We start from the raw sequence: 13,189 nt of genomic DNA, 5'->3' as shown, positions 1-13,189 counted from the left end.
CATGTCATCGGCGACGCCGCAATAATTTTGCGGGATGACGTGCCGACCAAAGGAGCATGCATCACTATCCAATACTAATGCACGCTCGCGTCCGGCATATAACGTTGCAAGCGAGCGCGTGCGTATCGTTAACATCGATGCGATCAATCCCACTCAATTAGCCTGATCATTGATTATTGCCCCTATATAATGCAGCGATCCCCTTTTGGCATCTGCACCTGCATTCGCTAGAATACGTTGGTTATTATCCGTTGTTAAATTAGTTAACGGGAGAGACGCGAAAGTTCTTCTATGATTTCAATTTACCACCCCTTTTTTAAATACCAACAAAACTGTATCTATTTTTTTGAAAGATCTTTTTATCTGTTTGATCGTAAAAGCTGAACTAATTCATTGGTTTGCAAATTGCAAAAAAGCATGGAAAACAATAATCTAAATGATTGTTCAGATAAAGAGGATTATTATTTAGAACATCGATGTGAAAAATTTGTTAATGAATTTGAGTACAATTTCACAAGATTCGAGAATTTGTAGATGTGTCCAGCAGATCCAGAAAGATACCAGAATTGGAGCACGCAAACCGAATCCTAGCTCGGGGATGTGGTAAGGGCTTTTAATAAAAAGCCACAAGTGGAAAATCCGATAGAAACGAAGTGTACGCAAATATTTTCTCTTTCCCCATCGGTGGTGGTGGTGGTGGTGGTGGTGGTGTTGGCGCCGCCGGTACCGTTACGGATATGGGTATCAGCATGTTGCTGCTGCTGTTGCTGTTGCTGTTACTGTTACTGAAAGTGTGAGTATGTATGTAGACGGGAACGTGAACGCGAATGTATATAGTTGGTGGTATGGGATGGTGTCGAAGCGGTCAGGCGCCGTCGACACATCAAATCGAGTGTGTATCGGTGCTGCAGCTCGCGGTAATATCTTTTGATAACCAATTTGTGCATCCTGCGAGCTCTCTACCTATTCCCGTTCCGCATATCCTTCCATCTACCGGGTGATACTAATGTCACGTTAACCATAAACCTTCTCACTTTTTCATTCAAATTACAAAAGCTCAATAATTTATTTTCTTACTAATCATTTATTTACTTATTAATTTTTTTTATGATGATTTCTTAAAAAGTTCATGATGAGCCAACATTAAAATGTTTATTGTTTTTCCTAAAGAAAAAATATAATGTAAAATGATTCTTTTTTCAATAATTTAAACTTTAATTGTAGGTCATCATCATGGGATTTACTTAATTGTTATAGATTACTGTCGTATTATCTCGTGACAGAAATAAAATGTTCACCCGTTAGCCGATACAGGTGGAAACGAGCAGCATGCGTATCGATTCTTGGCATAAAAGTTCGCACTCGATGTGTTTTTATTTATCGCCTCTCGTCGGACGATGCACACTCTTTCGTTCCTCTTTCTCACTCATTCTCACTCTCTCTCTTTCTCTGCCATACTCCTCGCATCAACCCTGCCTGTTAAATCGTATTACTCACGTCAGAGGAATTGCGACGTGTGGCTTTTTCTGAACTTTCTGTTATTTTTTTTTTTTCTGTTCGTTTGCATTGAACGCAATCGGATAGGATTTGTTCATATATTATTTCCAATAAGACCACATCTTTAGGTACTTTCCATTTTTTACAATCTTTCAATCAATTAAACTCATCAAACAATTAGAGAATGAAACGAAGTGATTCATCCAAATAATATGAATTGTTAAAATGTTGTAAACCCTTTTAATAGGATGTTCGATCATTCCGTAAAGTCACGTCATCTGTTCTTGACAATAAGCTCAGTGGTAGTTCGGATATAGGTTGGAGAGATGCATACACCTATCGGATTTCGCACGATTTTAAGCGGCGACGGTCAAACGCACTCGCACGTCGACGACCCTAAAATCTAGATTCGGTAGCGTACCAACGAAGCACTCCCTCAGTGATGTTGGAAGAGCCGTCAATCGGATCCTGGCAACGCGTTCATCGAGTGAGTGAGTGAACGAGTGAGAGAGAGAGAGAGAGAGAGGCAGAAAGGTAGATAGATAGATAGAGTATCACTTACATGCAAATCCCGAGCTAAAATCTCGCGGCTCGGTACGGCGTTTCGACGAACGCATGAGTCAAGAGTATGAGAGAGGGATGAGGAGAAAAGGGATTTCTATATAGACAGAGAGGGTGAACAGAGCGCGAACCTGTGGTGACGACGCTCGGATTGAGTGAGAGAGAGGTAGAGAAATTGGAGGGAGAGGCGCGATGTATTAATTACCAGTATTGATGTCCATTTGCAGTGAATTGATGTGTGGTCAGTGTTGCATCACGCGCAGGGGTCGACCAGCCGAAACACACCGTGTGCGCAAACCCCAACCCCAACTCCAGCAGCAGCCCCAACCCCAGCCCCATTCCAATCCCAACTCCAAACCCTAGCGAAAAGCTAGGGACGGGATGAGTCCCGCATTGAAACGCGGGACGATATGCGAGAACACACGGGAAAGGTAGATCGACTGACCAACGTCGATCGCACGTATCGATATACGCAACTCTCGATCCTTCCGCGACGCTTTCCTGTGATACTGATCCTCCCTTCTGCATACGCATGTTACCGACTGATATTCAATACTGCTACTTGTTACCTTACGATCTATAGATTACTTATCAAACATCTATTTAAAATTTGAACACATAATTGATAACATTACAAGAAACAGTTATATGAATTCTATTAATATCTTATAAATAATTTCAAATGTTTCTCTATATATTAAATTAAAATCTATATGAAATTTCTTGAAAATAAGTTCAAATAAACGTATGACAATAATTTTAATATAAAATATGATTGCAATAAGGGTAAGAAGGATGAACGAGTAGGTATATAAGTATCAATTAAAGATCAGTATAGAACTGGTTTTCCCAAGACGATCGTTGGACACCGTTTCAGTGTATAGAATCGGCCGTTAAGATTTATGACCGTCCTGGCATGGTCCCCGGTCTTTAGCCGCTTATTAGCATGCGGTATATCACAGCTAGCGGACCGGCCAGGGTCCGCGACAATAATTAGATAGATACGAGACATAGGACGGTACGGGAATGGAAACGGGGACGTAGATGAAGCTAGGTAGAAGAGGAGGAGGAGGTGGAGGTATCTGCGTTCGCAGAGACATACGAGAAGGAGATATACAGGAAGAACAGAGAGATGAAGTGAGAGAGAGAGAGTGGCAAGCTGGAAACAGCCACCACAACGGTGGTGCGTCGTATGCAAATGATGACGTCACACAATACCACCCTCCACGTTGAGAGAACTATAGACAATGCATCCGCACGGATAGATCTCGTTCTCAGCGAAGTTCCAGAACCAGAGTTGCTACCTCTGAGTATGGACTCGCACCGTTTCTGCCAGATTCTAGCAAATGTCAGAGAGAAATAGAGAGAGAGAGAGAGAGAGAGAGAGAGAGGTTGGATAGAGAATGATGAAGGGAAGAGAATCAGGGTGAAGGAAGGGGGTATATGTGCATTGCAAGTAGACCGACGAGACACGAGACCGGTGTGTGTCACGGTACGGGATCATTACGACGCGTGACGATGGATTTCGCGAAACAATACTTGAATACGGCCTCTTTCATGGATCCACACCACGCGTGTTGTTGCTGCTGGAGTAGGATCACGCGCGCCGAGGAGAGTCCACGATTTAAACTCCAAAGCGATGACTCGCACGCAGGAGCTTTTGTACAGGCAGCACGAGAGAGAGAAAGACAGATACCGGTCCGACCCGACACGATGCTAACGCAACATAACGCAACGCAACGTAACGCGGATCGTCTGACGCGATAATGTTCAAGCTCGACTCCGCGAATGATGTTGTTGTCGTTGTTGTTGTTTCAAGCAATACGAGCTCGCGTTTACGCTTCTATTTATTTAAAACAAAGAAGGTACCCTGGTGAAGGGAGAGATGTGGATCTACCAGAAAAAAAAATGGGGGAGATGGAGTTCATCTTTTTTACAATCGTACAGTATCTCATCAAAGTTAATGATGATATCTCTTTTTATTCTTTTATTCTTTTATCTTTTTGACAGGAAGTCAATAAGAGTATGGATGATAAAATAGGGACCTGCTCGTTAACATTTAATTGTCAGATTCTTAAGTAATCGTTGTCATAGTGTAAAGGTACATTCTATGAACTGTTATCGATATAGTTTTAACATATACAGTTTGAATAGGTTCGTATGTAACAATATATACTTTTCCTTCTCTGCGGTTACGGACCAAATTCAAGGGAATTTCGATGAATCGCCTGTACGGAAAATCAGGATCCTGGTCAGGGATAGGTATAGCTGGATATCTTACCACAATGACGTGCGGTCGAATCGGTTCGTACGAAATGACGGATCCTGCGAGTGACATTCGATATCATGGCGGTGAATGTCGGTGAAACGGCGAATACGAGAGAGCATAGGTCTCTCTATCTCTCCTGCACACTTTCTCTCTCTCTCTCTCTCTCTCTCTCTCTCTCTCCCTCTCATTCGCGCTATACGCTGGAAGCCTTCCGTCTATCGGACTGACGCTGAAATCCGAATTAATCGCGGCATCTGTGTACCACCGTCGTCTCCTATTCCTAGTTTGTGGTACTCGACCATGAGCTATCCTCGTTTCCGACGTGACCTCGTTAACGACCATACTCTTTATCTCACCTTTCAAAAGATTAATGTAAGAAACATAAAAGTATTCGATGCAATCGAAAAATTCCTATCGACTTTCCAAAAAATACAATTTTGGAGTTCTTATTTATATAATTATGTTCAATTAATAAAGAAAATGTTTGTGAATCTAAGTAAGATCATCACTTGAAACAAAGGACAACGAACAGGTATTAAGAGTTTTTTGAAGACTGAAGGGTTTTAGTGACGAGACTTCTCGATAATCGTAAATGATGACTAGAATCGTAGGATACGGCGTGTCGTCCTCCATAACTCAAGATGAGACGCACGTGTCGCGACGCGATCGGACAATCGAATCATTAATTGATTTGATTGATTATATCTGGGCACGTTGACGGTTGCACATGTTGAATAGGCAGCTAGGGACGCAGAGAGAGGAAGGGAGGAAGGGAAGTAGTCGTATCGTTGGACCTACCGCTTGCGGTATATACCAGGTAGGATTCCTACGTAACTGCTAGTGTTACACATATGTATGCATATACACGTATAACTAACCAACCAACACGAATGAACACATTTACGGTGTTCAAGATCTCACACATGTTTAGGTTACTACGTGCATGTACGAGCTGCCCAGTGAACTTACACAGGAGAAGAGAATTTCCGAGAGAGCACGTACGACGTCTACCAAGAGGAGGAAGAGGGGGAATAGATAGAGAAATGGGGAAGGAGGGAGGAAGGGAAGGGTTGGTTGGCATCGGTGCGGGACGCACGTGTACGCCGACTGTCATTTGTCATCGTGGCTAATTTGCCACGTTCTGAGATACGGTGACGCCTCTGACGTGGTCATTATTAAGATGCGAATTAGTAACAATTTGCGCCGGATTTAGTCTGGACTTGATCTGTTTATGGCCCACCCGGATTAGGCTTCAGGACCTTCCTAGTAAATCAATATTAACCACCGTGCCGCGAGTCACTCTCGACTCCGTCGCGTCGTTATCGAGACTGGAAAATTGTCCGTCTACTAGCTAAGGTGTTGATGATAAGCTTTCATGAAAGTAGGTCGACTTGCTTATAGGTATCATCCTCGATCGATCTTTAAAGTTCATTCTTTATAACATCGTTCGTTATTTAATACAATACTAATTAAAGGTTTCAATCGTGTTTTATAAAAATGTACTGTCAATACTATGATTTGTCAAAAGATGAAAACTCGAAACCATATCATTTGTCCCAATCTCTGCTACTTCAACATATGCATATATTTCGAAACTATATTAGTTGAGGGATAGTTTGAAGGGGCGTGATAGAGAAGGAAGAAGAAGAAAGTGGTATAGAGTGGGAGCCATGATTCCAAGGGTGGCATTATATTGCGGCTTGTCTCGGTTGAGAAACTTTGCACTGTGGTCTCTCTCCTCGGGCGCAGTAGCAGCAACCTAGTAGTAGAGAAAGAACGATGGTCCAGAGATGGAAGGGGATGAAGTAGGAAAAGGACGAACAGTAAGAGGAAGATGAAGAAGAAGAAGAAGAAGAAAGAGAGAGAGGGGATAGGTTGGTCCGGTAGCTAGTTGGTAGGTAGAAGGGTGGAACAGAAGTGCTGCTGGACTCTGAATACGGCCATTCTTTACGACCACCCCATGTAAAGATCGGGCCACACACCAGCAGTATTTACTCAGCGACACCGACTCGCGGCTGTTTCGTGAGTCGAGCGGAAAGCACTTTCTGTACGAGAGAGAACTGAGAGGGACAGAGAGGAGGACTTCTCTTCTTCTTCTTCTTCTTCTTCTTCTTCTTCGGCCAGGGTGAGGGACAAACGGGGTGAGGTAAAGTGTCGAGAAGGAAAGTAGCTTCGGTTGTACATAGGACTTGGGGTTGAGATAGATAGATAGGTAAAAAGAGAGAGAGAGAGAGAGATAGTTTGAGTATGAGTTTGTGTAAGTGTTAGAATGAGGAAGAGGGAGAGAGGGTGAACTGTTCGAGTTCACGTTTCTCCTTCGTACATCCCTCCCAACCCAAAGCACAATACGCTTCTAGCTACCTACCCTCGACAGCGTCCATAGACTGGACGCTGTATTGTCTCCTGTGAATGGGCTCTTGCAAGATTTATTTCGTATATTTCACTTGCCGTTTCAATAGCGCGATAGCGCGAGCGGCCTCGAGGCCGTGCAGAGCTGTCGCCTTCCTTCGTTCCTTCTACCTTTTACCTCTCTCACCCCCTCACCTATCCTCATCTCTTCTTTCTCTCTCTCTCTCTCTTCCTCTGCGTATTTTCACCCTTCGTCCTCACTGTTTCTCTTTCGCGAGAACTTGAACGACCCTGGACGCATTGTCCAACCCTGACGCGAAAGTCGTTTCTAGTACTTGCCAACCGGCCCTTTATTTTACTTCGCCACCACTGATGCGACCACCCCGACTCCGACTACGTTTTGTTACAAAAGAAAATCTTACGTTCTATTTCTATCTCTATCTCTATGTTTCTTTATTTTTGAAGTGAAAACTTCTTTAGAATTAGAGTGATCTGAAAAGTAAAAAAACGCGGTCGGTCAGAAAACGGAGCTATGAAACGAAGCTATGTAACGGTTGCTATACTAAATAATGAGAGAAAAAGTGACAATCATATAGGAAAAAACCTCACTACTTTTCGGAAAAAAGTAAGTAAGTAAAGGTTTTTTTGTATTTGTTCAACTATATTCCTAATTTATAATGAACTTTATAAATGAGCCAGCCTAAGAAGAATTAGAGAATAAAAAAAAGAAAGAAAAGGGTTCAGGTGCTATAATTTAACAGACACGAATATCCCCCTGGTTGTAACCGGTAATGCAAATATGCTATGGCACTTCCCGTCGGAATGCTCCTAGAGTCATAAAGAAAATTCAACCTATTAAGGAAAAAGATAGCCGACGAAACTAATGAGATTAGCGCGAAGCACGAAGATCAACTCCGTTGTACTCTCCTTCTTATCGTTCTTATAACCAACCAACCCCTGGACGCAGAAGGTAGAACAATAAAGTCCTTATCGTGGTCACAAATTAAAAATAATTATTTTTTAAGCCTAATTCTTAATCAACGGTGGAAAGTACGATCTAAACGGGGAAGAAGAATTGTCGTTTGAAAAACCTTGAATCTCTCAGCCACCTCCAAGCCAACCGATTTCCACCCACCACCGTGAGAAAACGATGCTCGTTATCTCCCCAATGAGATTCTTGTCAATGAATTATTGGTTTCTTCTTTTCTTTCTTACAAACTTAAGACGGACCCTTCGTTTTTTTTTTTTTTTATTATACATCACAACCCTTTTCTTTTCCCCTTCAAACATCCACTCTGAAATCGGTTCGATCTCTTGGGGGCTGAATTTTTTTACATTCACTGATCTTAACAACACTTTTTCATACTTTACAACATTGTATTATATCAAAACACATTGTACAATACTTAATCATAGTGCACAGTACATCACACAGGACCTAACACTATCAAACTCAATTTCTGACCAATCCAATTGGCTAGATAAATAATTTACAAGACTATAGGAAGAAAATTAGATAAGATTCGATCTATCCAATGAATTCCAATAAAAACGAAGTTATCATTCCTGAGAATCTTGAAGCAATTCGATCCGATTTAAATTCAACGAAAGATTCAAAGAGTTTCGATAACACGTAGCAACCATGAATTATTCAGAACAAGGAAATTCGACGAAAGGATTATCCGTTCGAGAGGACTCCTTTTTCGTACTTCGTTTCGACGCCCACCGACGCGACGTTCCGTGCTTTTCCTTTCTTTTTCTTTTCTTTTCTTTTTTGTGATTGTGTTATTTTTTCTTTTTTTTTACACTCCCCTTGACGGCTGTTTCCATGGCATTAGCCTTCTTATTTATGGACTTTCATTAAGATAAAGAAAAGTAAAGGAAAGGGTTACACCATCGGCAAACACCGGGCTATTATTTTCACGATGCTCCTCGACGCTTTTTCTTTTAGCCCCAACGATTCTTATACTAAATCGTGGTTTATCGGTTGGAGGGGGGGGGGTTAGAGACGTTGTAAATAATGCGAATAAATTTCTAAACGAAACCTTCATCGGTCTTTTTCTATTCTTTTCAAAGGGTATAGGCCTTCTTCATTATTTTTCTTATCAACAAAGTCCAACACTTGATCAAATTATTCGCATGGAAGTTAATCAGTTTGAAATTGAAATTGCATTCGAATTGACAATCATTAACCAACATTTATTTAACTTAATTTAAATCCCTTGGTTAAGGATAATTGATGAACTGTTTTAAAGATAATTACCATGGGTAGTCCGAGCAATCATTTTAATTGGTTAAACTAAAAGTGATAAAAATAAATGTGCAGTAGGAGTTTCTGTGATTTTCAAGGAGAAACGTCGACCAACAACGTGAACAACGTTGAAATTGAATGCGATAGAGGATGTTGTAAAGAAAGAGAAAGGAGGTAGGAGTGTTGAAGGGTGAGAAAGGGTGCGAGAGAGGACGTTGAAGTAAAGGCGACATGAAGGCCACTCGCTTCGGCAACGAGACCCGTCAAGCGTATCTTTGAGGGAACATTGGTCAGCACTACCTAACGCTAGGTGCACGCAGTACAGAGTAGAAGAGTACTCCTTCCCTCTTCCACCCTATTTCTCTACCTTCTATCTACCATCTAGCATAGAACGAATGAGGGACAGAAAGAGAGAGAGAGAGAGAGAGAGAGAAATTGTGACGAGGAAGAAGAAGACGAGGGGATAGAGAGAGGGGTTCGTACCAACCATTGTCCTGTGAACTTTGAAACAACTTTTAGGGAAAGTGTTCCATGTACAGTGACGAAAACCGGAATCCGAGACACCGTGACGGAGGAGGACTCACTGTTACCTACGAAATGGTTTCACCAACAATTTTTATTCATCTAATCGAATATATCAAGTCTAGTTGAATAATTATTATTCACTCCTTCAATTACGTTGAATTTGGTTTCATCAATTTTCATTAAATTGGCATATATGTTTTTTGGTTAGGTTTTTTTTTTACCTTTTTTCAAGTGAAAACTTCTTTAGATTCAGTGTGATTTTTTAATTACACTTTTAATACAAATGGTAATTTAGAAAATATATTTCATTTTTTTCACCCCTATTCAACCGTTTACCATAATTTTATATATTATTCGACAAATACAATATGAGTAAGAAGCGCATGTTAACAAAAGGTACGATTATGTTAATACGAGACAAGGACTATAATAAAACGTACGATAATGATTATGTTAACACGAGATTAGGATTATGATGAATGATATTAAAACGTTTTAAGTTGCTGGTAAATGCGATCCAAGTATTCTTTATTTATTTTTTTTTCTAGAGATTTCTTACGCGAAGGAAATACGAAGAGCAGAAAAAGTTTTGTCCAACGTGCCTTTTAGTTCCTTAAGGTCTCACAATGTGGCAGCACCATACGGAGCACTACTCCACGATCTAACCAAGATGCATTTTGATATCATCTTAATTTTATTATTTTATTCTATTTCATTAGACTTATGCAAAATTTATTTTCATAAACGTAATGTTTAAACAATAATTTATATCAAATAAAAGTTTAATATGTACAAAGACAAAACACAAAAGGAATATTACTTAAAATTATAAAACAAACTGTGTGATTGTAACAACACTTAAATCGTGTTCGTGCTTTTAAACAAGTCTAAATATTTAAACAATATACTTTACAAAATAAGTATACTTAATGAAAAATATAAATTTAACATTTTACGTAGTTACAAAAATGAGAAAGTTCAATATAATTATCATAAATAAATAATCAAAACTTTAAAAGATGAAACAATGAATAATTTAACTTTTATATATGTTCTCTTTTGTATAACCCCTATACTTTTTAAATATACTAATCATTTCTAAAATACAATTTTAACATACTCAATTGTATTTTTCTGATGAGCAATGATAAAAATGAAAAGTATATAATTTTAAACTCTTATAAATTCAAATTTGATTCCTCGTAGTCGCACTTGTGCGAGTTTAATGAGAAACAGAATGGATTTCAATAACACAAATAGAGTGTTTTCATCGAGTAGCAAAACGGATGGAAGAGAATCAGCATGGTTAGGGCATAGAGAGCCGATAAGTCATTTCGGAATAATGGTAGGTCGGTGTTATGCGAGTTTAAGGTCTCGGCCGGTCCTTGCAGAAAGGGCGAAGGTGGCGGACGACAGTTTAAGGGTATAAGACGGGCTGACCTCGGGTCGTGGCCCCCATTTATACTCTATTACCACTACATTAGTCTTCACCGAAGGGATTTATGATCCTTGTTCGAGTTTCAGCTTGACCGAAACTTTCGATAGACCTACTCAAACCTATGGAACTGTATCTAACCTATTTCAAACGATCAACACGTTTCTATCATTCGCCATTTATCTTTCCTATTAAAACATAACCTCAAATTTGTATCTTCTTGTATTACAATTTCATCATTTTTATGTATCGGAAAATGTTTGTACAAAAACTTCATGCGTGCACGAGATATTATATTAAAAGAAATAAATTGCAAATAAATATATTTCAAATGGTGGAACGTTAACTAATGAATAAATTCGAAATAGAAAGCTCGTTAACCCAAGAAAGGAAACACATTTTGCGATGGAAAATAATTGACTAAGCAAAGGTATGAGAATCAGATAGGAAAAAGAGTGAGAAGGTGATAGTGAGTTAATGTATATGTGTATCTATCTATATATATGTGAATGTGTATGTCTGGTTATCTACTTGTTCGTGAAAAATCTTCCTTCGTCGTTAAGACGTTCTTGTACTCTTCCCTCCGGCACAGAGATCGCTTTACGTTTCTCTTTTCCATTCTCCATTTCACCTCCCCTTACTTCCACCTGCTCAACCACCTCCTCCTTCTTCTCTTCCAGGTTCTCTTTCCTGGATGCTGGGTAGGTACATCGCGTTACGTACCAAGAGAAAACGAAAATAAAATGTAAGTGGAAATTTATCGCTTCGAGCGATAGGAGACGTTTCCGTACTTTTAAATATTTTATAAACTTTCTTCTTCGTTTTCTTTTCTCCACCCTCTTCTTCAACCTGCCGCCCCCAGTCTCCCCTTACCCCTGCCTTCCTCCTTTCACCCCTACATCTTCATCCTCTCTTACTTCGTCGTCTATTTCTCTTCTTATTTTTATTCTTCTTCTTCTTCTTCTTCTTGTTTTTATTTTTACTTCTTTTTATTCTTACTTTACTATCTAGGATGGTATCTAAAACGTTCAAGAAAATCCCAACGTTGAACGATGTTCAATCTTATTATTTTTCATAGAAAGAATTTTAAATCATCTTCGATAAAGAATGAATTGTTAGGTTAGGTTTCTTTCATAGTTAATGATTATTTAGATTGTCAAAGATCTACGTGACTCTTTTGAAATAATATACTGATGGTGTTCAAAAAACTTGTACAAATTTAAAGAAGAGAAATTGCAGGAATAATTTGGATGGATCATTGTCAGTAAGATTGCATTGATTAGTAAAAAATATTATAAATGCATAATAGCACATTGAAAAGAATTTATCATTCATTTTTCATGTGTTCAACCAAACATAATTTCATGTACATTTACCAACACAACATAAACATACGATCAATGTGTCTTAAAACATGCTGATAGAATCAATAATCGGTATACATAAAAGAAAGAAGCAAAGGACCCTAGTTTTCTTCAACAGGCAAACACCAACATTGCTATGGAACACGCGAACGATGAAACAACGTCGTGAAGAGGGTTTTGCTCTTGACGATCTCGTGAATTTTTAACGTCCAACCTATCAGCGCCTTTCAATATGGTTATCCGAAAATTGACAGTACCCCTCTCACCCCAATCCACCTCCCCTGATCCCCACTCTTGACCTCCCCTACTCTTTAATACTCTCGTTCTCTCTTTTTTTTTTCTTACTCGTGCATTGGAGTCCTTTGGTCTCTTTCAACGTGGTACAAACGCTCAAATGAATATCCCTCTAGAGGCGAAGGTTGGATGGATGGATGGATGGGTGGGTGGATGGATAGGTGGAAGGGGTGGATAAGTAATAAGTTCTTTTATATCGTTCTACCGAACTAATAAGTCCCCTTGTCTCTCGGCGTTCCATCAAACGTGCTGAATTATTTACATCGGACCCGATCTTCCATCCTACGTTTTTTAATACCTTTGCCAACAACGTGGATACACCTACGTTGGTTGGAAATATACTGTCTCATTTTTTATCTACTTTTTCTTTTCCTTCTTTTCTTTTTACATGGATTACAATGATGGACAAGTCTTTTGATTTTTGAGTCATTTTAGGTTAGAATTGAGAAGTAATACTTTTAAATTTATTTTATAGACATGATGTTTATTGATTAACTGAAAATTGATTATTATTTTGTTATAAGTTTTCTAAGCCTGTTAGAAAATAAATGAAATAAGTAATAACATCTATACAGTTGGTATGTTAAGATCATGCACAGCACGAAACAGTTGCAAGGAGAAACGTTGAATTACGAGAGTTCGAG

The sequence above is a fragment of the Polistes dominula genome, unplaced genomic scaffold (assembly GCF_049000335.1).
Source record: "Polistes dominula isolate Pdom_NZ unplaced genomic scaffold, Pdom_raw_medaka contig_78, whole genome shotgun sequence".
NCBI lineage: Eukaryota > Metazoa > Arthropoda > Insecta > Hymenoptera > Vespidae > Polistes > Polistes dominula.
This window is presented reverse-complemented; position numbering follows the sequence as displayed.